Source organism: Pseudopipra pipra, chromosome 9 (genome assembly GCF_036250125.1).
Source record: "Pseudopipra pipra isolate bDixPip1 chromosome 9, bDixPip1.hap1, whole genome shotgun sequence".
Taxonomy (NCBI): Eukaryota; Metazoa; Chordata; class Aves; order Passeriformes; family Pipridae; genus Pseudopipra; species Pseudopipra pipra.
In genome coordinates this window covers 22,003,234-22,018,839 of record NC_087557.1, presented here as the reverse complement: position 1 = coordinate 22,018,839, position 15,606 = coordinate 22,003,234, and the positions used below count along the sequence as shown (strand labels likewise).

The window sequence follows — 15,606 nt, the reverse complement described above, 5'->3', positions numbered from 1 at the left end:
CAGAGACAGAGGGAAAGAATTACTTTATTCTATCCTTCCCTCAGTTTCGTTGATGAAAACTGAAAATTATGTTTACACTTGATGTTAAAGTAGTTGGATTATTGTTATGGTGGAAAACCTTTTATGTCAGTAACTGAGTATATCTATTGTAGATTACTTCAGACTAGAAATTAAATGTATGAAGTGACCATTCATCCTGTATCTTATGGAGACTGTTCACATTTCCCTTCCACTCTGGTGTCTGCTAATTTGGGACTGCCAGCTTGATAGAGAAATAACTGGATGTGATGGCTTTAGGTGTATTGAACTGTCTTGTAGTTTCACTTGCTACAGCTTTTGTTCTAAGCAGAAGCTAGTGATGCTCATATGCTCACCAGCAGACTGAGAGCCAAGTTCAGAGTTGAAGGCGGCTCAAAGAAATCTTTTTTCTCTGCTAGCAAGTACTTGGACATAGAAATACAGAGGAAGGTGGTGGTGGGGGATGAATAGGGCACAGTGAGAACTGCAGGTCTTTTGACTTCCATCTACTTTCTAAGACATGGTAAATCTTGCTTTTAAAAATCCAAGTCTCTCCATCGTCCTTACTTTATGTGAGTTCATTTAAATTGTACTGACTCTAAATATTTATTTGGCTATTTATTTTTAAATAATGTGGTTTAAGTAATATGTTTAGGCTATGTGTTTTAAAAGTTCTTTCAAGAAACAGAATATAGGATTGAAATTCAAGGGAGGGGCCTCTGTTGGAGTACTGCTGACAGACAGCTGTAAGGACAAAAAAGCCACAGCTCTGGTAAAAAAGATAAAAGGAGCTCAAAACATGAACTAACTTCCTCACTTGCTATAAATTCAATGTGGGTTGTTTCTTTCAGATAAATTGAATGCTGGCAACTTCCAGTGGTCTTTGTCAGAAGGTGATTGCAGATGTTGTGCCTTGGAAATCTTTTTCTCAATTAACCATTTTGGTAAAATAGGTAGACCTGAAGGGGAATATGGACAATCATGCAAAGGATAAATAATGCTTTAAAGATGTGAAATGTTGCTGGAGTGCTGGCCAGTCAGAATACCTGGGGCAGGTTTGGCGAAGGGATGTGTCTGGCACAGTTTGAAAGGGCCTCTGATGTCTCCATCCAACATAGTTCAAGGCCCTGAATGGACATATGAAGAAAAGCTCCTCTGCCTCTGCATCTGAAGGCAGAGTGTCAGGGCTTGGGCCCGTGGGTGCTGACGATGCCCAAAGACAGCCCTGCTTGGAGCTCTGACACCTCCCTGTGAAAAGCAGGTGTTGTCAGGAACTGAAGGTTCTTTGCCCGTGTTATCTGTGGCTGTTATCAGGTGAAGCCACTGCCAGAAGGATGGATAGTATAAAAGAACACATTCCAGTGACCCTTAAATTATAAAAATGCCTGAGGCTTGGGACCACCTGGAAAATGATGTTAGGAGAGAAACAGAGATGACTGATGGCTTTCTCCTTTTTTAGTGTTCTGATTGCTATTGTCACTCCAAATGCCAACCCTTCACAGCCTTATCCTGCTCTATCTTAGCATCAGTTTAACAGCATGGATGGTTTCCTTTGCCCATGGCAATTTAGGGCTCATCCATCTGGAAAGACCTGCCACAATTTGTGTGAGAATTCACCTCGGCAGGAAGGAATATCAGATACTTTGCCTTAATGATTGACAGAGTCCCTGTGATCCTAGTTACACAAGCTGATATCCTGTGTACTTTTCTCTCCTACCCCCAGCTGGGATACATCCTCTGTGTTTGTATTTGCAGTTTTTCTCCTTCACTGGAACAGAGGAGAGAGTTGTTAAAAGCCTGTTTTGGTTCACTCTTCTTGTGCAAACTACTGTCTTCTCCTTCGTGGTATTTGTTCACAGTAGATCTTTTGAAGCTGTAGGATAAATGTGTTTTTCAGAAGATAAGACGACCTTGTTTTCTTTTGCTTAGCTGTTTTCCCTGACTCCAATGCTGAAATAGAGGTCCCTGATCTCTTTCTTCCTGATGCTTCTTCTGCCATTATCAGATTTTCATGACATGACTTGAAATCCTCCCTGTTATACTTTGAATTTTCTTTCTCTTTTGGGACCAACCATGCAAAGAGGAGACCAACAGCAGAATTACCTAGTGGAGAAGTGGAGACGACTGACCCAAGCAACAAGCATGATCTTACCTCTGGCACAAGGAAAATCACATGGGAAGTATCCCAAAGCAAAGGCAGTGAGAATTTATGAATTAGATTCTCCAGAATACGTTTGCTGTGAGGTGGTAACCAAAAAAGCTCTTTAAACAGCAGTGTCATGTGACAAGCACAGAGCCTGAGACTGTTCCCCATTTGGTTTTCATTATTTAATACAAGTTAGATTGACAGAAAGCTCTTCAATGAAAGGCCTTAAGGAAGAACATATTGTTGATCTGGAAAAGCCGATAAACAACTGGCAGCCATGCATAGTATTTTCATGCTAAACTAAGATAAAAAGATTCCCTCCCCTTTCTCCCCCATGCCCTCTTGTTTCTTCTTGGGATAATGTGAACATATGTTTTGTCCCCATGAAAGGGATGTGATTTTGATCAAGGCCTTGGCATGTCCAGCGAGCCCAAAGCAATCTTTGTGTTTGCAAATAACAAAAATGGTCTTTTTAAGATTGGCAGCCTCCCACCCTCACATGGAACAAACCACCTCACAGCTTTCGCTGTGACACACAGGCTGGCGGCCGATTTCCCAGTGAGCCAGAGGGAGTCTGCACAGCACTGCTGAAACCTGATCGTCTCCTCAAAATGGGTTTTGTAACCAAAGCAATGGCTCGCTTCCTCTACTGCTGTCCACAGTCAGATCCAGGGAGCTCTCATGCTTTACACCAAATAATAATTAGCCTGGCACGGCTTGTGTGACACTTGAAAATGTCTGTACTGGTACCTAAAGACTCATCACCAGGTTTTCTTTATTTCCAATTATAATAAACACACAGTAAGCAAATATTCACTGTCGAGTTCGAAATGCCTATTATTGCAATGTGCTGTTTGTCAGGCTTTGTTCTGGGGCATGTTGCTTATGATCTGTCTGGGCGTTTGTTAATTTTCTCCTGTAAGAGAGTTTAGGATATTTCATCAATCATGCATGCAGTTCCTTTGTCGTCTCTTGAAAGAGTGATGTGGTTTCATTTATAAAAGCCGTGTTGAGAACATGTTTCCTTCTAAAAAGTGAAACCTCTTCTTACCAGTGCTTCATCTGGAACTGACAGGGACAGAAAAGAGCTTTAGCTGGTCTTAAGGATGTTTCCCTGCTCCAGAAAATTGATCAGTTGTTCATGCAGCCAGTCAAGGCAGCCTGAGGGCTCAGTGTTGTGTTTAAGTCACTGTACACAGATGCCACAAATTGTAAGCAGCTCTGACAAAGTCCAGGTCTAAGCATATGGATGGAAATTTTCCACCATGCAGATATGGAAAAAAGCATTTTGGTGATCTAGAACATGCCCAAAGATACTTTAGATAATATTAAGGAAGATGTGAAGGAGTTCCAATGTTGATGGATCACCCACACATAATCTTGTTGTGCCTGCCCCTACGTATTGAGGGGAGAGTTTTTTCCCACTTCTAGCCTCAGACAATTAAATTTCTTCACTGAAAGGTTGGCCAGGCATTGGAACAGGCTGTGCTGGGAAGTGATGGAATCACCATCCCTGGAAGTGTTCAAGAAATGACTGGATGTGGCACTTAGTGCTATGATTTAGTTGACAAGGTGGTGTTTGTTCAAAGGTTGGACTCGATGGTCTTGGAGGTATTTTCCAACCTTAATGATTCTATGATACTACTTTGTTACTTTGCAGCATTGAGTGGTCAAAACTCAGGATCTTCTCAATCAGACCTGTGCCATCACTGCAGGTGCTGCACTGCCATCAAGAAGCAAGTTACCCAGCCTGTCATATTCTCTCATGCCCTCTTCCATGCCCAGTATCAAGAGACATGTACTACTCATGAGACTAGGAACCTTCACACCTCAGTTATAAGTCTAGATCACTGTGTAACACAGATGGTTGGCAAATAGATGGTCTGTGAGTTCTCAAGAAAATCTTACTGATATTATAGTTTTTCAGTGCCAGATTTCCATGATGGGTACCTGGTGCCTGGTGAGTAGATAGCAAAGAATGGCTTATGGGGAAATTCTTGATTAAAAAGTGAACTAATCAGGTGCCTTCCCAAGCCAGGATTGTGAAGCTTCACTGATCGTCCCTTTACCTTGACTGACATTTTAATCCAGAATTTGATGGAAATCTGGGCAGAACAGAAATAGAAAATAAAAGGTGCTGTGAGATGCCATGTATGTTGGCACATGGCTTTTGCTGTTGGCATTGAGACTGGGAGGCTGTGGCTCACATCAGTGTAGCTACATGAGCTCATGTCTGTGTTGTTCACATGCTCCCACTTTCCAGTGAAACAGGAGAGGGTGCGCTGGCATCACATGAAGAAGCTTTTTTGTCTCTTTCAAATGTCAGCTTTCCCCCTGGAGACTTGTTAAGCACAAAATGACAGTGTCCCCAGGTCATGCATTACTCAGCAGCAACATGAGGCTCCCAGATGTGCTGTGGTTCCAGTTCACAGGATGCTCTTTGTCCGGGAGACATGGTTCCAGTTTTTGGGTTTGTTTTGTTCTAATGTGTCTGGCTAAAAAGGGCAGGAGCTAATGCACTGATTTGACTTGAACTTGAGGCATCATTCTCAAACATAGAGATCCTCCCATTTCTCATTCTGGCTTCAACTCTTGAGGAGAATAAGGTTTTTGCCCTTAAGACATGATCCTGCACTGCTGTCCTTCATGCCTGGAGTGTGCATAGCAGTCAGGATGTATTCCTTACCCTAAGTAGTCATTGGAGCCTTCTCAGGCTATAGTTGATCCTTACAGCAGACCAAATATATAAAAGCTGAAGCCACCTTTGAGTGGCTTTGAGTTTGAAAATATCACAGCAACTTCCTACTTTGAGATGGCTCTAAGTAGTCACACTGCAAACACAGTGAGTGAGGATGAGATGTGGCAGTTTTGCAAAGATCTTCTTTCAGTTCAGTTTGAAATGGTGTGGATGTGTTCAGGAATAGCAAGAACGATGGCCACTTTTTGTAATAAGTGAAGATTTAAAAACTGAGTTTTCTTCTGGCTGTACACGTGTGAAAGGCAAATCCACTCATAGATTTGTCAGGCATGAGAACACACATAGGAGTGTTTGTACTCCAACCAAAGCTTCTCACAAAGCAGTTTAGTTGCCCAGCTCCGAGTCTTCACTCTGAGTTCATATTCCTGGGGTGCTCCAGAACTTCATACACGATGCTGTATTCCAGTTCACTCCATTGATTTCATCAGAGCTTGGTTGCTTTTTGCTGCACCAACATATCCATATGGCATAAGTCTTTTTTGCTGTCACATAAATATAAAATAATGAAGTAAGGCCTAGTAATATGCCAGAGAAAGCACAGTGTGCCTCATATGAACTCAAGATGTCAGCTGGCTTTGTGGAAAAAGGGAGATGGATTTTGGCCAAGTTAAAGATACTCCATTAAGGGACATATGAGGGATGTTGCAGAATTACTGTGGGATACTACTGACAGTAAAAGAAATTGATTGCCTTTTATAAATGGCACTTCTCTGTGAGAGAATGAATCCTGAATTCCAAAACACCTATGAATTACTTTGGACTTGCTAGAAAGTGTCCTCAGAGTTACCATCCCTTCTTCCAAGGCAAGTGCTATTGGATCACCTGATTTGGAGACTTTGTAGTCACCTCTCATCACTCCTGCTGATCAGCTTTTGAGACCCTTAAACATTTTTCTGTGCTGCTTCTGATATAGAGACTCAGTAAGTGTCCATGGCCAAGAAGAGAGGTAGAGTTACTTGGTTTGTGCAAAAGAATATGGAATTGGAAGGAGATCCAAAGGTAAAAGATTCAGAATACAGTTAAGTTTTCCAAGAATTTTAATAGATTAAAAAAATATTATTTTTTAAAGATTCAATAATAAAAAATTTTTAACAAATATTTTTAGAAGTTTGATAAAATGAGGACAGGAAGGCACTAAAACTCAAAAGAAAAGGGTCATATGAGCCAAAACACATATTAAAATGAAAATTCTTTTTCTGTACCAGCTTACAGAACCAGCAGGAATTAAATTAAATGTGTGGAGATAAATATGTCCCCAGTTCAGAGAATTCTCTGCTAGAGAGAGATGTGGTGAGACATTATCTAGCACAGATCATTGATTTGGATAGAAATAAACTATAGGGGGGGCTACAGTCAGTAGAACTGTCCTGTTAATGAAACCTCGCTGCAATGTTGACCCAATGAACAGCGTGTGCAACAGGTGCAGGATTCAGACACTCCATCACCAACAGGCTCCAATGGCCCAGCACTTGGAAATGTTCAGCTACCTCAGTGTACTTGTCTGGGTGACAGCCTTGACTTGTGTAAGTGGAAACCTAGAAAACTTTTAAAAATCTGGTCAGAAAAAACAAAGATTTTTTTCTAGACATGGATTCATAAGGAACGTGGGCCAGGTACCACATCTCTGTCTTCTGTACAATCCACTTTAACTCTGAATAATGGCATTGCCATACAGCTTGTACCTCTCTTTACCCATCCCAAATTTGGGCATTAACATCTAAATCTAGAGTTAGGAAATAAAATGGACTCTTTCCCGTTAAAATTAATTATTGCAATAAAAACCCCCAAACATATTAGCTCCTCAACTCTTTTGTATCAGGTCATTAACTGATCAAAATAGGGTTGTGTTGTCACAGAATTAATGATTGCTCTTTCAGAATGTCCCGTCTCAATGGAATTATTGTGCTAGAAGAACCCACTGATTTGAATTCTTTTATTATTATCCAAAACCATCTCTCCTGGTGCTTCAGCATCAGATCCTTTCAACTATGAAATGCTGGCATAAACTTTTTCCACCATTTTTATCAGGTTGATTGATGACACTTATATCCAAGAGGAAGGTAGTAACTGCCATCTGATGTGCCTGACATAGGAATCTCCAAAAGGAAATCCCGGTGAAGTAGTCAGTCAGTTCTGTCTTGTCTTCTGTTCTCCCTTTCAGGGCATCTGAAGGCTACAGGAACGCAGTCTGTAGTAGACATGGGATATTAATCAAGATTTCCTCTTGGAGAAATTGGCAGTAAGAACTCAGCACAAACTGATCAAATAAATCCCAGAAGCCGCTGGTGCATTCTCAAGGAACATTAAAATAGACGTGCTCCACATGGAAGATGGGTAAAACAGAAGGGGCTGGATTTAACCACTACCAGAATATGTGTGTTTTTAAAGGAGTCCCATCCCTTTCCCAGATTTTTTTTAAAAACCTTATCCACTGTGTCACAGGACCTTGCTTTGTGTCCAGCTGTAGGTACATTATTTTAGTGCTCCTAGAACTGGATTAAGGATTGAAATGGAAACTCAAGGATGAAAACCAGTGGAATTCAATATCCTTCTGAGCCTGAACTGTGGTAGTGCTGAAGTCATACACAGAGATTTCTATGAAATAACTCCTCTATGGGTGTTGGTTGTGCAAAGAAACTCTAATGTTATGTAGCATGAGAAGCACATTCAAGCTTCAGTGCAGACATTGAAGTTTAGTCTGAAATCTATGCTGGTATTATTTTTAAACCCTCTCCAAAAACTACAGGAAAAGTTAGGTACTTTAACCAATATCATAAAACATTTTAAAGGGAAGAAAAGAGCTTATAATTAACATCTCTCTCAGTCTCCTGCTTTTTCTTCTAATTTTAAAACATCTGGACTTCAGTGTTGACAGATAAACTCCTTAATCTCTTTACTTAAGTTAAATGTGCTCTCCAAGTCATATTTTTCACTTTGAATTTAGTGCCATCTGAAAGGTGTGTGTGGGGGAGTGAGCCAAAGGCCGAAATATTTGGAAGAGGATTGGTGCAGTGACTTTATTGCTGGAAAGACACCTGAAGAATGGATGCCCACAAACCAACTTTCTTTTGACCACCTGCATCTGTCTTGGCAGCTGGTGGGTGAAGTCTGCACTCACAGAATTCAGGCTGCAAGAGGCTGAGTGTGCAAGGACTGGTTGTGTCTAATATTGCTGAAGGCACTGAATCCCTGACTAATAGGGTTTGCTCACATCTCCTTTAATCTTGAGCCTTCCTAGGACTGGTTTAAAGCTTTATAACTAAATCATGTTCAGTTCATGGTCCTTCCATAGATTCCAGTGCAAAACTGGTGCTGTATGCACAATTCCTCACTAGCCTTCAGTGAATTGGAGCTGCTGTGGATGAGCCCAGAGCAGCTCCATTCTCGTGGGAATCACTTGTAAAGTTGCCAGGAAAAGCAAACTGTTTAGTGGCAGTCACTTTTCAAGGGTTGGCATACAACGCTGTTAGTATGTGAGGTTTAATGGAAGGTTGGATGACAAAAATCTGGCATATAATTGCATTTAAAGCTGTGAAATCCAAGATTACTTGGTAAATGTAAGCCTATTCTCTGACTTGTTTCTCCCATGACAAGCAAGCAGTATGCCATGTTTGGAACCTCCCACATCTCTTAAGATGGATTTTGTTTAATCATCTTTGCTTTGTGGTGATTATCTGTCAGAGGTGACTTTGTTCGTAGTAAATCTGCTTTCTTACTTCACTGGAGAAAGACACAGAAAGCCCTGACTATGCTGTGAAATGTAGTGGACACACCTCAATGCTATTGGTAAGGATTTGGGTCTCCTTACTGCTTCTGGAGTTTCTTTTCTTAAAGCACCATCTCCTGGAATCAAGTGATTCTGTGGTGCTTTTGGAATTAAAAGTTTGTTGAACTCAGAGTTACAGGAAAAAGCTTAAAAGTACAAGCCCTGTGAGCCATATATAACAAAAGGCAAGATTTGAGAATATTCTGGTTATTGTTTTTGGTTGGTCTATAAATGGAATAATTTCCTTGGGAGTTGCTGAAGGATAAAGTGTCCTGATGGTTGAGTGCTTGGAGTTTCCAAGGCTGACAAAGCAGTTCTTCATGGACTAGAGGGATAGCAAAAGACTGTTCTTTGGATACATGGTAGAGAATGGAGATTGTCAAGACACCTGCACTGACATTTTTAAGGCAATAAATTTTTGTTTTTCTGTCCCACACTTCATAAATGAATAATTGCAAGACATTTTAAAGAGTCTTAATTTCTACTTCAAGTCAGAAGGTGTGTCGGTAAGAAATGGTGACTAGAACTGAACAAATAGGAAAAAATCCTTATGGATGTTATTTCAAATTCCAAAATTAATTTGTTTGGCCTATGTTCAAAAGCCTTGCATGTCAGCTTTGTGGAAACACTTGGGTGCCAGTGTTTTACTAGCAAATGAGGGTTTTAAAGCTCCAATACTTGCAGTGAGTCACTGGAAGTGAATTTGGTAATTTGGAATATCCAATTCAGATTTTGCACTGTGTTAAACACCACAGTCATTCAGGTGGCAGCATCATGAACCTCAGTTCTTTGCATTTCCCTTAGAGAACAGTTTAATACTAGTGAATAATCAGACTCTGGCATTATGAGGAACAAGACTCAGAATTCCCTAATTTGAAACAGTGGAAATTTCAGATAGTGAAGCTATTCCAGGAAACAATGAGCTACTGTGTCTGTAATATTCATAATTTGAAAGGATTCAGAAGGGTACTGTTGATGCATCGAAAGCTGTTTCCAGGGAGCTGACAGTGAGAATGCTAGAGAAGCTGCAGGCAATTCTTGTTTTTAATAGAAATTTTATGTGTGCAAACATATATCTCTTGCTGGTATCCCTGCAGCTAAGATGTGAAGAACAAACCCCTGCTCATCAAAAGGCATCCTTCTCAAATGTTTAGGTCTGGATGGCAGCAGATTCAGTAGGGAAGTTGGAAGTTCTGACAACTCCAGGTTTATCAAGCAACTAACACTTAATCCATGCCAGCTGCCTGTGGTTTCCTTCCTACCACTGCCAAACCAATACTAAATATGAGTTTCATATTAGAAATAAATCTTCTAGTATGTTACAACATAGTCATGTTTCTTGAAGAATGCAAAAGGTTGAGGAATCAGACTAAACTTTGAGGCACGTGGACAGTTTTCTTTCAGAGTAGAATGATGATGATGATGATGATGATGAGAATATAGTTTTTCTTAATTTGGGCTTTTCTTATAGTTATTGTCACCAGCCATGACTTAATGGGACAAACTGAGAGGGAAGAAGACTGGAGCAGGGTCTGACATGGTGATAAAGATGTGTATGAATGGGAGGGAGAAGACAGGAGTAGCATGTAAGGATTAGATAGCTATGAATTTGCTGGTGTAGTAGATGAACAAGGATGGTTGTTGAGACCATACTCAAGAAGTACCGTCCCTAGTCTCATTGTTTTCACTTCCTGCTGACCCATGTGCCAGGTGGCCTAAGGAATCCCTTTGTCTCTGTTTTACATGAGGAGTTTTCTCCCTTGCTGTGTCAGGCTCAGCTGAACTGAGCTGAGCTGAGCTGACTCCAGAGAGTCCAGAGCTCTTCCCAAACCATACAGCTCCATGCTGGCCAGGATGAATGAGTAGACATGAGGCTGATGAGCTGGAAAGGGTAAGGACTGTGGCTGTGTGGTCAGGAGAACTGCTTCACTCTGGGCTATTGCACTGCCCTTTCTGCCAGGAGACAGAGTGTTCATGTGTAATTTCAGAAACAACACCACCTGTGTTCAGAAGGAGTGGACCTGACACAGGATCTCTGTGATGGCACATGGGTGGAGCCATGGAGATCATTGCCTTTTCCAAATCCTTCTCTAAAGCAGTGGAACTGCAGGTTACATAATTGTTGTGAACAATCCTGGTGTTTACACGATCCATTACGAAGCTCTTTGGCAAGTGCCCACCAGCCACAGCTCAGCCAACACAACAGCCAAACTCTGATCTCACATCCCCACAGCCCCACTGAAATGGCTGTGGATTTATCTGGATCTGAATGAGGTCAGAACCTGGCCTGGGGTCCACAGGAATGGTCAAAGTTGGTGTGTGGAGCTGCTCACTGCCCTGCCTCTCTGCTGGTCTTGCGGGCTGTGAATCCCTTTAAGGCTGCATTGCCATAACTTTTGGGTTGATCCAGCAATTGAAAAATATTATTTCTAGTTGTCAAAACAGAAAAAAAAAGTGCAAGAAATATGGATTTCACATCCTTGCACAGAGCTTCTGGCAGCTAGTATTCTTTCTGCACTTGTAATGACAAATAATACTAATCTTAGCCATTTTGCTTGGCACTTGCGATTGTGTTTTCTGCAGCCATTATTCTGCCCAGAACAGGGAACAGTTTGTAATCACTGCTTCAGTTTTTCACCTGCCTCATGTCCAAAACCAGGGCTAAAGGTGAGGATTAAATGCTTTATTTGCATGGGAACAAAAGCCACATCTGTCACAAGATTCTGCAGATCAGAAAACACCTTTGGAAGACAGAAGAAAGTATCTCTGTTCTCTCACAAAAATAGGCTGTACTGTGAGCCATGGGAGGGTTGTTGGTCATCCAAGCACTGTCTTTGGGTTTCTTAAAAATTAACTTCTCTTACGTTGCTTTGTTTCTTCACATCTCGCCATCCAAAATTTGCTCCCCAGAATTTGTTTTGCTAGGGGCCTGCAAGCAAATAAGAAAGAGAAGCAGAACGGAATAGAAAAGAGGAGTTCCTGAGCTCAGGTTCTGCCTGGATGTGACATCAGTGAGACCACAACGGTTCTAAAAGTAGACCAAAGCGATGGCCATAAGGCCAGGGAGGTGGCCATATTATGACAGTGATAATAAAACAGAGAATGTTGTCTGCTACTATCTCATTTGTCACAAGGGCCAGCCATCAGCTGTTAGCATGTCCTTTTCCACAGGTGCAACCAGACACATCTCAGTTGGTTAATCTCTAAGGTGTGATCCTGTATGAACTCAGCAGGGAAATGGGCAAGCAGTGCTCATGGGAATATCCCAGGTCATTGGGTCCATTCTCTGCACACTGCAGGATGAACAGCCATGCTCTACAATTTCATTCATAAATTCTTCAAGCCCAACTCACTGTGCACAGTCAGTGTTATCCTGTGTTTTCAGCTCAGGGGGATGTTTTCAGTTTTCGGAAGAATACGCCTGAGAGCTTTTAACAAAATGGATGTGATATAAGCGATTGCTACATTGAATATTTCATTGCTAGACTTGTAAATATGCAAAGCCATCTGGCTGGACCATATTTTAAGAGAGTATGGATGCTAGGTTATGTTATTACAAGGAATGGGAACATTATGATGTGCCATAAATTAAAAAGTGATATCCTACACAAAGAACTTTCCATCCCCACCATGTTGTAGGTGATTTCTAGGAATATTTAGTAGTGCACGAAGGAGAAAATCCTACAAAAGCTAAGCCTAGAAAACCTTCACTGAGGCTGACCTAGCCATCACCCCTGAGCTCTCCGATTTTACAATAAAGCAGAAACTGATCAAATGCCATGGATCTGTTCAGGGTGCAGGGAAGTCTCCCACGTACCACAGATATTTACTGAACAACTTTAATATCTTGAATCAAAACAAATGGGGCAGCTTTATCAGTAGACTTTCCCTGCTTTTCTAATCCTGTTTCTCATGCAAGCTCATTGTAATAATCCAGGCTGGATGTTGTCCAGGCAGCTGGTGGATGTTGTCATTCTTCCATTGACTTGACAATGGAGGTGTGGGCCAAGAGTGAGAACCTGGAAGAATAATTGCCTTGACCAAGATGTGTGGGAAAAGGCATCTCTGGCAGTTTTGGAAGTAGTAATTACTAAGAGTCATGCAAAATCCTCTCCATCTCTTTCTGGATGATTGGAAGGATTCAGCTCTGCATGCCATCACTGGGTTTTTTTGGCTTGGAGAAGTATTTGGAGGTTCATTCATTACTTGTTATAATCCCTCCCAGTTCAGCTGTGCTGAAAGTGAAATATTTACACTAGAAATAACATCCTCACTGCCAATAACTGAGCTGCCCATTGTAGAACCTGTGAGGGAAATGAAGTCTTTACAGTGCTCTTTGCTATGCCATTCTCTTGATCACTCAGATTTTGCTCCCTTGGTACTTTAATGCATGTATGACCTTCAAAATAAACCATAAGCACAGCCAGCTTTTACTATATAGAATTTTATTTCAAATACTTCCCTTTTGAACCACCTACCACTTGAATCTGTGACCAGTTTTTGGGCCTTCTTGGCTACATCCCCTCTCTTCAGACTTTGTCTTACTCTCTGCAGATTTATTTTGCCCTGTTAACATGATTTGAGTCCAAACACTACATTACAACTGTGGGCTTTTCGGCAGCTCTCCAGCAGTGTGTTGAACCTTTCTCTTTTGCCTTGCTTTTAATAATTCTAGTCTATGTGGACAGAGCTGCTGCTGCTTTTAAGCCATGTCTTGTTGAAGCTTTGCAGGCTCCTTCAGATTTACCCAGGATTCTGTTATAAAAGGAGAAACTAAATCTCTTATCCATTCCACTTCCAAATCTGTGTGTTTCTCTTATTTCCAAACACTTCATTTAGAAAGCTGGCCAAAGAAGCCTGAGCTAATGCCACGTGCCTCGTGCAGTTCAGTTGTTTAGTCCAGGCAAGCTTTGCTTTTGTAAACTTTTTTAGAGATCTAGAATTAAATGTGAAACATGAGTCAAACAGTTTTTGAATGTGTTTAACTTGGAACACTTTGTAGTTATGATGTCCTGATTCAATACAGGAGAATGTACTTTTTTGCCCTCAGCTTTGCAAGATGGTTATCAACTGGATAGATATGGACTTACTCATCCTGCTCCTGATTCATTTGCTTTGGTTCTTCCATCTTCAGCAAGGCAAATCAAGAAACTCTGCCAAAGAAAATCCCATTTCTGTTTCTGTGATTTCAAAATGAAAAGAAAGATGGATCTGCAGGAAATATTCCCATCCTTGAAAGGGTTTAGAGCAGGCAGGAACAGAATCCTCTTTGGACTATCACTGTAGCAGAAATGCTTTATGCGGACCAGGTATGAGGGAATGGCTGGGTAATACCTGAGCACAGTCGTGTTCTGAAACTCTTGTCCAATCCATAAACCTGTAGGCAAACCTGTTTATTATTTGAAGAGCCACATGGGTGTTTGAAAGACCCTTTGGACCAGATTTGGATAATTCTTTACCCTGACTCTTTTGCCTCAGGGATTTCTTTGTACTGGGCAACTCACATTGATATTCCAGTGTCTGATATAGTATTTTGCAGCCATTTTGGTAAATGCTGCCTTTTTATCCCCCTGGCTTCATCTGGATGACCTTAGATTTCCTCTTCCTGGTGTACAGACCTGCAGCAGGTGAACATAACAGAGTTTACATGTCACTTCTGGTCAACCCTGCTTAGCAGAACAAGAGGATGCCCCAACTTTTAGGGAGGTTGCTCTAGGTAAAACTTTTGTTTCACCAGTGGGTACCCAGTTTGAGGAAAAGAGGCTGTCAATGCAGATCAGACCATGGCATGCAACAGCAATTCTTGGCTTCATTTGGTTTTCAGAGACACTCAGGCTTGTTCTGGTGGGAGGCAAACAGCCCTCCCCTCCTCACCCTCTGGCATGCTTTTTCTTTTGTGTGTGTGTGCATCTGTTTCCCAGCTGAGCTCTCCACCTACAGCTTCACCCACAGACTGTTTGACCTCTGTTTTGTGGGCTGAGGGCACTTCTGTGGTCCATAGCTTTGCCCCAAGGGCTGGAGCAGGTATCCACAGGGAGCTGGCATGCTGGGCTTTCTACATCTCCATTAAAGAGTGCATTGCATCCCTCAGGGAAAATTGTCTTGTAGTGGCCCGCCCAGCATCTCTGGATCTTGTCTGTGCTGGGTCAGACAATGGTGTCAGACCCTGGACATGCCCTCACGTTAAAGACCTTTGCACTGCATGTAAACATTGCTTATCATGACTTCCTCTCTTGTGAGCACAGCATGGGGAGCTCATTTTGGCATGGAAAAAAAAATGGTAATCTACAGCCCTGTATCTGTCCTGTATCAAGGTCAGAGCATTCCTGACTCAAGTTCTGGCTCTGATGGCTTGGAGCTCTGTGTGTGCTCTATGGTTTAAAGGTTTTCTGCAACAAAAAGCTATTCAAAACTCCGAATGAAAACACAGAAAAAGCAGGGCATGATCTGTTATCTTAAGTCAGCTCGTGGAAACTTGTTGCCAATTGACCAGTATTTTCCACTCATCTGAGATAGTGATGGAGGTCAATGTTCATTTATTACCTCAGCTGGCCTAAAATGTCACCAGTGGTTGTTTATCTCAGCTATGCACCTCATGCAGCTACAGGCTGTAGCCTTGGCTACTTGACAGTTCAAAACCAAGAGGGACTCTGTATGAAGTCATGTTTTATTCAGTTACCTCTGGCCTGATTAGTTTTATTACCCGTGCACTGTCATGTTTTTTGTAACAATTGGTCAAAGATGTGCCCATGTACATCAGGAGCAACTCAGACAGCCACAGTGGAAGTGGGAGGATTAGCAGGCACCTGGTGTCTCCACCATGATTGTGTCCACAGGAATGGCTCTGTATTAGTTATCTCCAGGTGCTGGGTCCCCTCGAGAATATTTGAGGCCTTATCTGGGGTCTGCACTGTCTGT

At 41.7% G+C, this 15,606-nt stretch overlaps 1 long non-coding RNA gene across 1 annotated transcript in view; it reads left to right on the top strand.

Annotated features, from left to right (window-relative positions):
• The window catches only part of LOC135419058 (uncharacterized), a 95,048-nt gene that overhangs the window by 23,407 nt on the left and 56,035 nt on the right, over window positions 1-15,606 (top strand). The gene's annotated exons all lie outside the window — the stretch shown is intronic.